Source organism: Artemia franciscana, chromosome 15 (assembly GCF_032884065.1).
Source record: "Artemia franciscana chromosome 15, ASM3288406v1, whole genome shotgun sequence".
NCBI lineage: Eukaryota > Metazoa > Arthropoda > Branchiopoda > Anostraca > Artemiidae > Artemia > Artemia franciscana.
Window position 1 is genome coordinate 38,267,924 of NC_088877.1, and position 13,320 is coordinate 38,281,243.

The following is a 13,320-nucleotide window of genomic DNA, read 5'->3' on the forward strand; positions in this document are numbered from 1 at the left end:
TATATATATGTATATATATATATATATATATATATATATATATATATATATATATATATATATATATATAGCACGTTTTATACAATCAAGTGGTTTAAATCAGCACCAAAGAGTGCATACTGATGAGAAATCACGTAAATGTAATATATGCGAGAGTGCATTTTCATTTAATTCGAACCTGAAATATCATCTTACAATCCTTTTTAGGAAAAAGCTGGCTAGTTTGTAATTTACAATAAAAACTTGCTCCAGAATGGCAATTTTCACAGACCGAAGAATGCTCAATGAAAAATCAGAGCTATTCTATGTAAATAAAATGTATTTGATTCTTGCAAATTTATATTGGTTGGTGAATAAAACTTTCAGAAATAGATTTTAAGCCTAATCTTGCTTAAAAAAAGCCTCTGTATCTCAAATATCTATTCTTATGGTCGGGAAAATTTAATTAAAGGGATGTTTGAGCATCCCCTTCCCTCATCAACAACCAAATCTTCAAACTGTTAAAACTCAACGCTTGAAACTGAGAGATTACTAATGGGTAATCTTCTTCCAATAAAAAAAATAAAAAAGCTAAAAAACTAAAAAAACTAAAAAAAGGTAAAAAACTAAAAAATAAATAACGACCGGGACACAGGGACACAACTACAACGGGGACACCGGGGGAAACAGGGGGATATAAATGACGACCGGGACAAAAAAACTAAAAAGAAATAAAAACTAAAAACTAATAAAAAAAACTAAAAAATCTAAAAATCTAAATAAGCTAAAAAAGAAAAAAAAGGAAAAAAATAAAGGAGAAAAACAAAACTAAAAAACGAATGTATATACAGACCGGGACACCGGGATACAAATGATGACCGGGACCCGGGACACAGGGAATATAAATGACGACCGGGACACAGGGACACAACTACAACGGGGACACCGGGGGAAACAGGGGGATAACCTGACAATCTATTTATATGCAAAGACAATGGGACAGCAAAGAATGTTGTATATTCGCAAGTTTTACGTAGTTAAAACCATATATATATATATATATATATATTTCTATATTCACAGGTGGGACATAGGGACACAACTACAATGGCGCGTAACTATTATGGCGCGTAACGACTTACGCGCGCGGGGGGGCTTGGGGGGGGGCGCGAAGCGCCCCCACCAACTAGGTGTTGGGGTGGCGCGAAGCGCCACCCCAACAGCTAGTATATATATATATATATATATATATATATATATATATATATATATATATATATATATATATATATATATATATATATATATATATTATTAAGTTCCAATTGTTTCTAAAGGTGTAAGTAAAATCACCCATAAGTTAACACGCTACTCACTTGATGGTGAGACGGCTAACCCTGTTAATACTATCAGTGTCAGCAAAAGAATGGCGGGGTCGATACAAGATAATGGAGTTTATGGAGTGATTTTATTATATTTATATGATGGTATATTATTAAGTTCCAATTGTTTCTAAAGGTGTAAGAGCTTTAAAAATCTCGTGTCCCGACTGCTGATTGGTTTTTATTCCTATATATGATATAATCAGGTTCCAACTGCTTCCAATAAGTTACGAGCTTTAAAAATCACGTGATCTCACTGCTGATCGCCTTTTCTTTCTTTCCACTGCGGATTGGTTGACCAAGCTAATTTTATGTATATAATATAGTCAAGTTGTAACTGTTATCTCCAGTTTGATATCTGAAACTGTTTTTTCCTTAGACATTTCGATCTGTTTATCATCATTACTCTAGGCTATATGACTGAGAATGTCTTATTATAGCATTATAAAGTTATTTTCCATCCCCTTTATTTTATTGTATTGTAGGAGTTGCAGATACATCCTCAAGCAATGCCAATGCATTTACGGAAGCTTCCAATTCTAATATTGGATTGCATGGAAAAAAGTGCAAAAAAGTTTATGAGTGCAATATATGCTATAAAAGATTTTCTTTCCGTTCAGCATTGGAAAGACATCAAAGAATTCATACAGGAAAAAAACCGTTTAATTGTGATGTATGCAGGAAGAATTTTTCTCAGTTGTGCAATTTGAACATACATCAAAGAGTGCACACAGGCGAGAAACCGTTTCAATGTGATGTGTGTAAAAAGTGTTTTGCTTATTCCAGCAGTTTGAATCTGCACCAAAGAGTGCATACAGGCGAGAAACCGTTTAGATGTGATATGTGCAATAAGTTTTTTTCTCAATCAAGCTGTTTGAATAAGCACAAAAGAGTGCATACAGACGAGAAAGCGTCATCGAATATTGCATACAATCTGTTTTAATGGGATGATGTAGGAAGAGCTTCTCTAAATCAGATCATTTTAATAAACATCAAACACTGCATACAGGTGAGAAACCATGTAAATGTGATCCATGCGAGAGAGAAATTTTAATGAAATTCACTGTAAACAGTCATATAATAACCCATTCTAGTAAGAACCATACTAGTCTATAGCAACAATAAAAATCTCTTACAGGATAGTAGTTTTTATTAACGGTTTCAAGTTTTATAAGCACTTTTACAAAACTATAAAAGACTATCATTCTTAAAAAAGACGTTTTTTTTCAAATTCATTTATCTTTCTACCTTATTCCTTTTTTATTTTTCTTTCTATCACTCTCTCTCTCTCTCTATACTCTTCTCCTAATTTTTCTAATTATTTCCTATTTTTATCAGCTTATTTGAAAAGGTTTTTTTTTTATTGTATTAGCATAACTAATCTAGGGTCTCGGCTAAGGAGAGATATACAAAGACCTTTAAACCCTCTATTGAATAAAGATCTAGACCAGGTAACATATTATGGGACTGAATCCGGCTAATGGCAAATGTTGGCTATGGAGAATCAGACAGTTTGAGGTAAACTTGATCTGATCTCCATGGGAATTTTTATACATGAAAACTTATGAATCAGAAAAAGAAATATTTCATGTTTATACAATCCAAATTTTAGTAGGCAATAAAAACTTTCTTGAATAGCCAATATGAACAGAAACTGATATGAACATATAACCAATATGAACAGAAACTGATATGAACATATAAACAATATGAATAGAAAACTTTCTTGAATAACCAATATGAACAGAAACTGATATGAACATATGTACATATAGCCAATATGAACAGAAACTGATATGAATATATAAACAATATGAACAGAAAACTTTCTTGAATAGCTAATATGAACAGAAACTGATATGAACATATGTACATATAGCCAATATGAACAGAAACTGATATGAACATATAAACAATATGAACAGAAAACTTTCTTGAATAGCCAATATGAACAGAAACTGAAGACTCCTGAGGTTAGCTGAAGTTGGCAGATTTAATGTGGTGATTGCGTAGAACCTGTCAGGCATGGAAAGTATCTTAAAAATAACAATTAAGAAGCGGTATAACCTTCATAGGAATTTTATTTAACAAAATATTCTGGAGCTAACCAACCTTTTTTTTAATTTACGAGTGGATTATACCATATACCTGGAAAAATATGTTGCAGTTGAACCTCTGTTGATTTTTGTAAGACTAGTTTAGTGAGTCCAAACGCTACCATAAACGTTAGAAACAAATAGGTGCTATCTAACCACGATTTTTTGATGGTAGTGAGTCCAATCACTACCATAAACGTTAGAAACAAATAGGTACTATCCAACCAAGATTTATTATCAATATTTCAAAGCATCGAAATTTTAGCCAGAAAAACACGGCAACACTACGATAGATGTCCAAATCTTTAGTATAATGAAAAAAAGATGAAGAGGATAAAATGCTCAAGAAAAAAGGATGAGAAGAATGCAAAGTCTTGAAAGGGTAATGAATAACAATAGAAGAAAACACATATCTGTTGAAATTTTAAAAAGTTCGAGCACTTTGCAATGGAATTTTGTATTTAGTTTCCTTAACGATTTTGGCATCATCATTCAAAAGTTGCAATGCTAACTTGCAATGGTGAATATTAATTAAATCTTGATTATTAATTCTGAATAGCAACATTCATAACCAATAAACATAAAAAGGTGTGTTTTATTTTACAGTAAATAACAATCATTTTAAGGATGTTTTGACAGCAATGGACTAAAACTTTGTAAAATGAAGTGTATTGTAGAAATCTGCCTGCAAAGAAGCAACCAAAATGAGACAATTCTCAAGCATATAACATTAATATCACCCGCTCAAGTAAATATTTGTAAGAACATCTTAGTCAGAATAATTTAAAAAGGAACATTAGTACTCTTATTTGATGCAGCATCTAATCAATTCAAGGCTGTGCCTCTGAAAGAAAAATTTGAAGTGCATTAAATTGTCTAAATAAATGAAAGTATTCAAATTCAAACCATTTTGTAGCTCGATTCAAAAAATTGAATCTAAATATCTGATATTACTAAAGAATCTGTAAGGTTGTTGGTAGAAAAAAAGGTGCAAAAATTGGATTATTTTTTTTTTTTTGTATAGGAATATGTGTTTTCAGGTCCATAACTGAGACACCGGTATAATTGGGACTATATAGAGTTTAAACTCACAGGCACCCAACTAGAAAAAAACCTCTGGATATTTCACTGGTTTTGAAGCGTTCTCACCCCTCAACTGTCCTTGCTTCTGATCTGTTTTAATTGTACCCGTCTTCTGATTGTGTCACTGGCTTGTTTAGTCTTAATCGCGTTTGAAGTGTAATAGATTGCTTTATGTACTTGCTAGGAAATGTTTTTTTTTACTATTCATTGTAAGAATATATTTTAAAATATATCTACGATTTTAACTATTATCTTTTTTCTTCAATTGAGTTACAGACCATTGAGTATTGTTATTTTTAGCTCTGTCTGATACAACTGTTATTATGTTTATCTTATTAAAACATTTTTGCTACAAGATTGCTGTGTATATTGGACACGAGTCTTCTAGCTCCCTCATAAAAAATTCAGCTTGGTTGCCTCTTCATGGCAAAAGGATGGCAAAAGCACTGCCAACCTAACCATGAGGGTCGCCTTCAAATTCGCTACCCATGTATTCTACTAAATGGTTTATTTGTTTTAAAGTCATTAATTAGTTCTTTTAACTTGTGAAACAATTTTGTTCGTTATTTTGGAATAATTGAAAACTTGAATGCTGACAAAAAACTGTACACTTCAATTTATTATATGTACAATGTTTTTTTTTTCCATAGATTCTTTGTATATCCTTTAAATGAATAAGCAGAATTTACTTATTCAGTTGTGTGACATCTAAAAAGGCTTCTGAAGACCAAAAGTATTATTTTCGAACAGCTTGAACATCGTCCTGGCGTAGCGAAACTACTTAGCATCATTTCAATTTATTCTTACTCCAAATGGAAAAATAATCGATCAGCCTCTCACTCTCATGTTGGCTTAATGGGTGAAGAGACGTACAAAACTATATCACAGAGGGCCCTGAAATTTACCTACAAAATTTTAGGGCCAATTTGTTTGACAAAACGGCCTGATTAAGAAAAATACAATATTACTTATTCCAAATATATTCACCCATAATCGCCTAATTTGGGGTTCACATAGGAAGCAAAAGGGCCTAGTTATTGCCTTAGACAGTCAGAACCCCAGTATAAAAAAAATGAAAATCTACGTTTGTGTAGGCCGCAAAAGTAAACAGCCATAAAATAATTTTTGTGTGGCTTGAATTTGCATCCATAATTTTCTGTTGCAAGATTGCACCGGGAATAAGAATAACCCTTCCTACCAAAAAATAATGTATGTTTATTTTGATTGACCTGATCTATGTTTTGATTAAAAGGCCCCAGTGCGCACGCACAAAAAAATTGATTCCTCCGTAAAGGGGCCTTTAATAGTCTAGAAAGGCTTTCCCGAGTGACTAGAAACTTATAAAAGTTATTTCCTAGGTGAGGCAGACTCTAAGGTGTGAAAATTTCTAAATGGGGGCTCAAATCTCCTCTTGTGTCCCCAGCGTTAGGGTTTGTTTCTTTTACTCGAGTTAAAGACCTCAATTTTGAGAATACCCTAGTTACAATGAGCAGTAATCGTGTTTAGCTGTCATCTAGTAATCGATAGGATCAATACGAAGCGTCTATACAAAGCTAATCTTTACTAAAGTAAGAAAAAAACATAGATTCCCTTAGCTATGTTATCAAGCAAAGCAAACAGTTTGGTCTTTACCTTTTAGATTCCATTCGTTTTACTCAAGCTCCTCTGTCATGGGCTATGTTGAAAATTCCCACAGCTATGCCGAAACATATCAGCTGGGCCAATGAAAAATATGTTTTTAGTTTTCCCACGCGCGTTTTAGACAATAAAATCTTGATGGGTATTCTTCTGCGTTTTTGCTGCATAATTTTCTGGAAAAGTGTAAAAAGGGAAGCTTTGAATAGATTGGGATGGAAGAGGACTGAGCTTAGCTGTGTTGGCTTCAGGTGGCTTGGTGCTGCAGTAATTTGTTAGTAGTAGAAGTATTATTTCGTTCAGAAAAGCAGAAAGGCCGAATAATTATACCTTTCGAGATACCATGATCCTCATGGAAATAGGTCTAAGTTATAAAATTTGCCTGTTGCTTATTTAGCCTATTATAGGGAAGTATACATACATTTTTGAGAGGGGAAGCATTTTCTGCTAGTGAAATTTTTCATGGGGATAACTTCCCATAAGAGGTAAGTATCTAGGGGGTAAATTCCTCATGAGAAATTTTACGCCAAATGAATTTTCTAGAATTCTTATACGAAGTTTTATCGTAAAGAGTGGGACGTTGAGGGTGGGACAATCCCTTTCATATACAGAATTTTTTCTGTTGTTCCTAAGTTTTAAAACTTAAAAGGAAGATATACTATCATCCACAAGTTGTCAACCCAGGTCTTACTAGGTTTTATTTCTCATTTGAATCTCTTTAATTGCATCTTCAAGAAAGATCATTGGTAGGTGGTCAGAATTCCTTAATGTGGCTGAATTGGCGCAATGGATGTTTCCTAAATTTGTGTAGATATATTTGTTATATGGTTTTAAGATAGATTAAATTTGTTTTAAGCATCTGAAATCCATTTATGTAAGCATCTTCACCTAAAAGCAGCCCAGTCTTCAAATGACAGCTAGATTTTTCAATCTGAACAGGGGCAGATCCAAGGAGGGCACGGAGGAGCCCTCCCTATGACATGGTGTAGGATTTGTGGTTGGGACTGCTTGCTCTGGTTTGGGTCTGGACGAAAGTAATTTTTCTTTGTAATTGACTTAATAGTTGAGTTTTTTATAAATTTTTCAATATTAAGACTGTTTCTTTTTGCAAACAAGTTTGAAACAAGACTTTAGTCACTTTGTGCTGTGTTTGTTAGGTTTTACTTTTGTCGTATACCGCCAAAAAGTATTTAATTAAATTTAAGTTTATCAACGGAATCTGTTCGTATTACCGCAAAATCCAACTGTGAGGCGAAAATCTTCATTTGGTAATAACAAGGAGGATAAATTTAAAATCCTAACTTCTTTAGGCTGTTAAAATGATATTTCAGGATTGTGCTGTCACAACGGGACTGAAGAGCAAAATATTTACTTCTTTTTACTGTCAAAATTTGTTTTCGAGTCTTGCAATTGCACTGAGGCAAAGAAATTGATAGGCCTATCATTACTTTTTTGGCAGCCTGTTTTGGTTTTTTGGGTTCGCTTTTTTTTGTGAAGAGGGGTGGCTTTTACAATATAGCCTAGTAGTTTTTTTTAGGGATTTGTATGATAAAAAGTAAATGTATGAGAATTAAAAACTATTAATTTAAGTTTTGAATTTTTGTGAGGAAATGGTGGCCACTTTACTGCCTATTTTCATCCAGTTAAAGATCTGAATTATATGACATATGCTCTTCGTGAAACATTAAAATAAAGGCGAAACTCTTTAGCACTTTAGACCATTTCTACTACCTACCTATGTCGAGGTTCCCATTGAATTGCGGGTATTTCTTTGTTCGCAAGTTTATCGAAGCAACCCATTATGGCCCCACCCCCTAAAGAAAATCCTGAATCTACAATTTTCTCTCAAAAATCCAATTTAAAATAACAAATTTCAAGACATTAAACTGTCTAATAACGAGACAAAGAGCCTGAGTCATAGACCTCAGCAAAGAATGTCTAAACAGGTCTTTTGGAAGTGTCCAAGATAAAGCAAGACTATTATCTCAGATTGTGTATTATTTCGTAATATCTTTGTCAATAAGAGAAACGTATGTCCTAGTATTAGCTAAACTGATATCTAAGATTCGAAAATAGGTAGCGCTATATAAGCAAAATTATTCAAATTAAAGATCTACTTGTTCAGAACAATCCAGCATATTTTATTTGATTGCCAGGCTCAGAGTGAGGAGACTGTTGCTCTTAAGCGTCTCTGCTCCTTGGCTAAGATTCCAAATACTTATACAGCTATCCTGGATTCTAACCTGCCATGGGAAATTGATCGTAAGATATTTAAGGCAGCAATTGATACCTTAAAGAAGAGAAATATTGTTTAATAAGGATTAAAGCTTGAAGAAGTCAATTTTTAATGGGACGCGATTTATCCATAGTTTTTGATTGTGCAGAAGAGAGCGGGAATGAGTAGGAAGAGCCGTATTGGTACCGGCCGGCCTAGTGCCTTAAACTGCTGGGGACAGGTAGCTCAGGTACTCACACTTCCCACAATCAATAACAGTGTATTATTGTTCATAATAGTATATATCCATTGTTAGCAGACTGGAGCAGAATAGCGCTTCCAGTAGCTAGTTTTTCTGAGGAAGAAGTCAAAGAGGTGAAAGGACTTGTTGTTAGTCCATATACCTCCCTACAATTTTTGGAACTGGAGAATTCTAACTGTGAAAAAATATAGTTTCTAGGTAGTATAATGGAGTAGTTTTAGTAGATTAAATGTCAAAAAGTGCACAGAGTGATCAAAGTGTTCCAGAACTGGTTGTCTTACCTCTACATTTCCTAAATTTAGAAAAAAAAACATTGATATGGCTCAGAATTCTACTCAAATAACAGTAATTGCATTTTGAGAACTAAAGGCAGAGAAAAAGCAAATGGTAATTGAAAATTAAGGTAAAATGTTGTTCTGTCAAATTCCAATAGGTATAGACCTGTCATGTAGGCAAATTTCAGGACACTCTAGAGGGAGAAGGAGTAGAGGTGGGTACTTTAAAATACCTTCCCAGGATATACTTTAGCATGTAGACCCATCCCCCAAAGTTTCATTTTCTTAACCTAGCCCCTTTCCAAGACATCCTCTGACTCTGCTGTTTCTGTAATAGATAAAGGATTGCTCAGGATAGCATATAGTAAATAGACATAAAGCCTGAAATCTTACCTTAAATAATCTTAAATCACAGCTTGGAGTGTTATGAGGATTTTCCATCCTTGTGATGCTCCAGTGATGAAAATAATTTGTTTGGTGTAGATTTTGGTTGTTGATCTACACTCTTGCAGCTTCCCAATTGTAAAGAAACTCCTGGCAGAGCCATTCCTTATCAAAGTGGAACTTTAACATGTTGGTTGAAGTTGCAGAAACTGTTTCCTCAGATAGTTGATCCCACAGATTGATGAATCTTTGGCTGAAGAAATGACTTCTATGTCTGCTTGTGGAATGCTGCATAGGGAGCTTCATTGAATGTTCTCTAGTACCAGAATGCAAGGGCTGTGCAAAAAAACCTGGAAGGGTGTTTTTAGAGAGGATTTTTTTGGTTAAGATCATATCACCTCTTTTCCTTTGGTATGTCAGTGTTGCTTCAGATGATGTAGTCTTTCTTCATATGGAAATTTATTCATTCTGCTAAGCATCTTAGTGGCATGATGCTGGACATCCTCAAGTAACTTCTTATCTTTTTTGAAAAAAAGGGGCTTCCAATTACATTCCAACCTTCAAATGTGGTTGTACAAATGCCTTATATAACTTCGTAAAAACTCTTTGGTGTTGGCTAGAGATGGTTCTTTTTATGATTCAAAGGGATTTATTTGCAGAAGATGAAACAGACTTAGCATGGCTGCTAAACTTTAATTGGTGATCAACACAAATTAAAGTTTATTGGATCTTTGCTGTTTTTTTAGAGAGACTTCCCAAAAATGGTTGCCATATTAAGCTTTGAACAGAGATCATTTGATTACAAGTTCAATTGCTATTTTGAAGAATCAAATGTGATCAGAGGCTAACCCATCCTCCACCATGCCCTCTTTTTTCAAAATGTATCCAATTGAAATTTTGAGATAGCTATTGCATTCATAGGCTATGCTTCTGGGGTGGACAAAATTCTCTACATCCCCTAGGATAAGGTCTATAAGTCTACCCTCTCCACACCTTTTTTCCCTCAGATCAAAATATTGAGATAGCCATTTTGTTCTATATAGTTCAGAGATCAAATAAGCACTAACTTATATATTAACAGTTTATTCAGATAGCTAAGAAATAAACTTACCACTAGCATCATCCTGAATCCAAATTTAACATTCATTTCTGTGTACTCATTGCTTATATAATAGCACTTGAGAATTTTGATTGTGAATGATACAAACATGACACAAGAAACTGGTCATATATATATATATATATATATATATACTTCTTTTTACCACATAATTAGCTTTGGCTTGTTTGGAAAATAAATTGTAGCTATATTTTAATTCAGTATTTAGTTGATATTTTGGTTTGGTCAGGTTAGACTAGCTTAGGTTGTGTATTTAGCTTAGGCTAAGAAACTGGTGAAGCAACTTCTTTGTACTACATAATTAGCTTTGGTTTGTTTGGAAAATAAATTGTAGCTATATTTTAATTCAGTATTTAGTTGGTATTTTGGTTTGGTCAGGTTAGATTAGCTTAGGTTATGTATTTAATATATGCTATGCTTTACCCCTCCCCCCTTATTTGCAAATATATAGCCCAAATTTGTTTCTAAACTATCATATTTCAATCATGATTTGTTTGGTTTTATTAGCATTAATTGAAGTTTGCTTCCAGAGTGTTTATTATATAACAAATAAGTATGCATTTCTGCTGCAAATGAACTTTACCCCACCTCTACAATTACCAATTTAGGGTATATAGTTGCACATTAGGGAGAGGGGGAGGTAAAATTCATTTTTAATGCAAATGAATGTTACATTTAAGATATAGAGGTTAGTTGAAACTTTACTCCTACCCCTAATGTGCAAATATATACTCTAAATTGGTATGTAAAAAGGTGAGGTTAAGTAATATTTTAATATTTGAATCAGTTAAAATAATAGTTACCATTCCTAAATCAGTTGCTAGTGGTAATTTTTTCCTACAATTTTTGCAATTTTTTTTAAACATTTCTAAACTTTTTGCTACTATTGGCTATTTTGAGCACCTTTAAAGAATCAAAATTTAAGTTTCCTGGCTGCAATTATTGTATTTAGAAAAAGCATAAAAAGGCATAGAGTGATGCATTTACTTTCCTCATAGCTAGTTCAAGTTTTTCAAGTTCACAAATAATTTACTAAACAAAATTACTATAAATCACACACTATCTTTGACTGCAGGAAATCACAAATGGGCCTTTGAAGGCAGTCGAAGTGATTTCATACTTCAAATCAACTTCATCTGTACTACTTGAAAAAAAAAAAAAAAATGAAAGAGGGGAAAAAACAAACAAACAAAAATGCTGTCATCTCACAACTTCCAATCGCTATAATTAACACTTGTTTCTTTTTTTTTTCAAGGCTGGTCAGTCAAGAAGTGTTTCTTCAGCTGTGCCTTGAATTGGAGTAGACTTACCACACCTTGAATCCCCCCAGGAATTGAATTTCTAATGGTAGGACCCATATTCTTTATTGTAAAACCTGAATGTGTAGTATTTTGCTCTTGGCTTGCCTACACTTCTGCATTTCTTGGATCATACTTGTGATAAAAAGCATTCCTTTTAAATAAGTCAGAAAATACCTTTGGGCCAATATTGTTCAAACACTGATATACAAACGTTCAAATCTGGTAATCTTAAATTTGTTGTATGTTTAAAATACCAAACTTTCAAAAAATAGATTCAGTACTAACCAACGCCTCTTTCATACTTACCTATAGCTTGCAAAGCCTTGTTTTGTTGTATGTGTAGTTTTTTTTTAAAAAAAAGGAAAAGAAAGACAAAAAATTGAAAGGAAAGTCAAAATTTACTGTCAACACAGACTAGCTCAAATTATACATTCTCAATAAATTTTCCATAGCTCTTCTGTCTGTCACCTAAATTGCAGCTTGGAGCAATCTAGGGATTTTTGCTTGTAGAGCTCTAGATTTGACAATTTGAGTTGAATTCAGGATTCCCAGGGACACTCAGCATTCAGTCTTATTTGAAGATGTAATAATAATCATGAAAACCATCAAATAGTTGTTATAAATTTGACAACTGTTTTACTCAAAGGATCCTAGAATTTTGTTATCAATTATTTTTCATCAGTTTTACATGTTCAGTGAAGTTTGAATAGAGGTACTTATGTTTTGACAATGCTTGTTGCTGTCTGTGAAAAAAAAATGGCAAGGTTACTAAAAGATACTCTCTAAAGAAATTAATCCTTTGATAGAAGTCAATATCTATGTTTCAGTTTGGCTGAAGTAACATTTTTAGTTGGCCTGGTCAGACAACAATTTTCAACACTTGGAAAACATTTTTGACAATATAACATTTGTTGCCATTTTAATTTAATTTTATCAAGAAAAATCCTATGTGGCTACATTTCAGAAGAGATCAGATGTATTGGTGCTGATCCCAATATATTTTGCAAAAATAACAAAGTAATGACAGTTTGAACATTACATAGCTGAAAAATAATTGGGAGCTCCTTTTGTGTCAAATGCAGAACACTAGTTGAATTGAATGTTCTTTTCTTATCTGGGTGTATTGAATATAATGTCCAAGTTTTGCATTGTCAAATTATAACGACGGCTTCAAGAGATGGCACTCCAAGTCCCATGTAAACATTGTTGTCCTGTTTTAAAGGTAAATTTTGGTTGCACTGTTGAATCATTGGTGTCTTTACCCTACATTTGCAGATTGAAGTCACATATTACAATAAACTAAAGTTGAAATTGTAATTAGGATGTTTCAAAACACTTAATGATAGGTAGCATTCATTTTTTTTTACTCTTCAGTTTATATTACAACTTGCATGGAAGGAAATTCCTCCTGTGCGAAGTATAATTTTTAGGGTACTAATGTAACTGAAGTCTAAGAAATTAACAAGGTAAATAAATGTGTTAAATTTGGGGTTTGATTCCCATTGAAGTTAGTATTTCTGGCTTTTATAAGTCAATGATTATAATTGCACTTATTTAGTGTGCTATTGTTGCAGCTGTTTTAACAAGC

General features: G+C 33.2%; 1 protein-coding gene across 7 annotated transcripts in view; it reads left to right on the forward strand.

Annotated features, from left to right (window-relative positions):
• Positions 1–13,320, forward strand: part of LOC136036440 (zinc finger and SCAN domain-containing protein 20-like) — a 113,145-nt gene that overhangs the window by 72,796 nt on the left and 27,029 nt on the right. Inside the window, exons 1-2 of one of the 7 annotated variants that reach the window (XM_065718682.1) lie at positions 8,306–8,437; positions 11,687–11,778. The exons of 4 other annotated variants lie outside the window; for them this stretch is intronic. The gene's annotated coding sequence lies outside the window, so the exon portion shown is untranslated. Of the gene's footprint in view, positions 1–8,305; positions 8,438–8,829; positions 9,056–11,686; positions 11,779–13,320 lie in introns of those variants that run through there. 2 more of the 7 variants (XM_065718681.1, XM_065718680.1) reach the window with 2 other exon arrangements.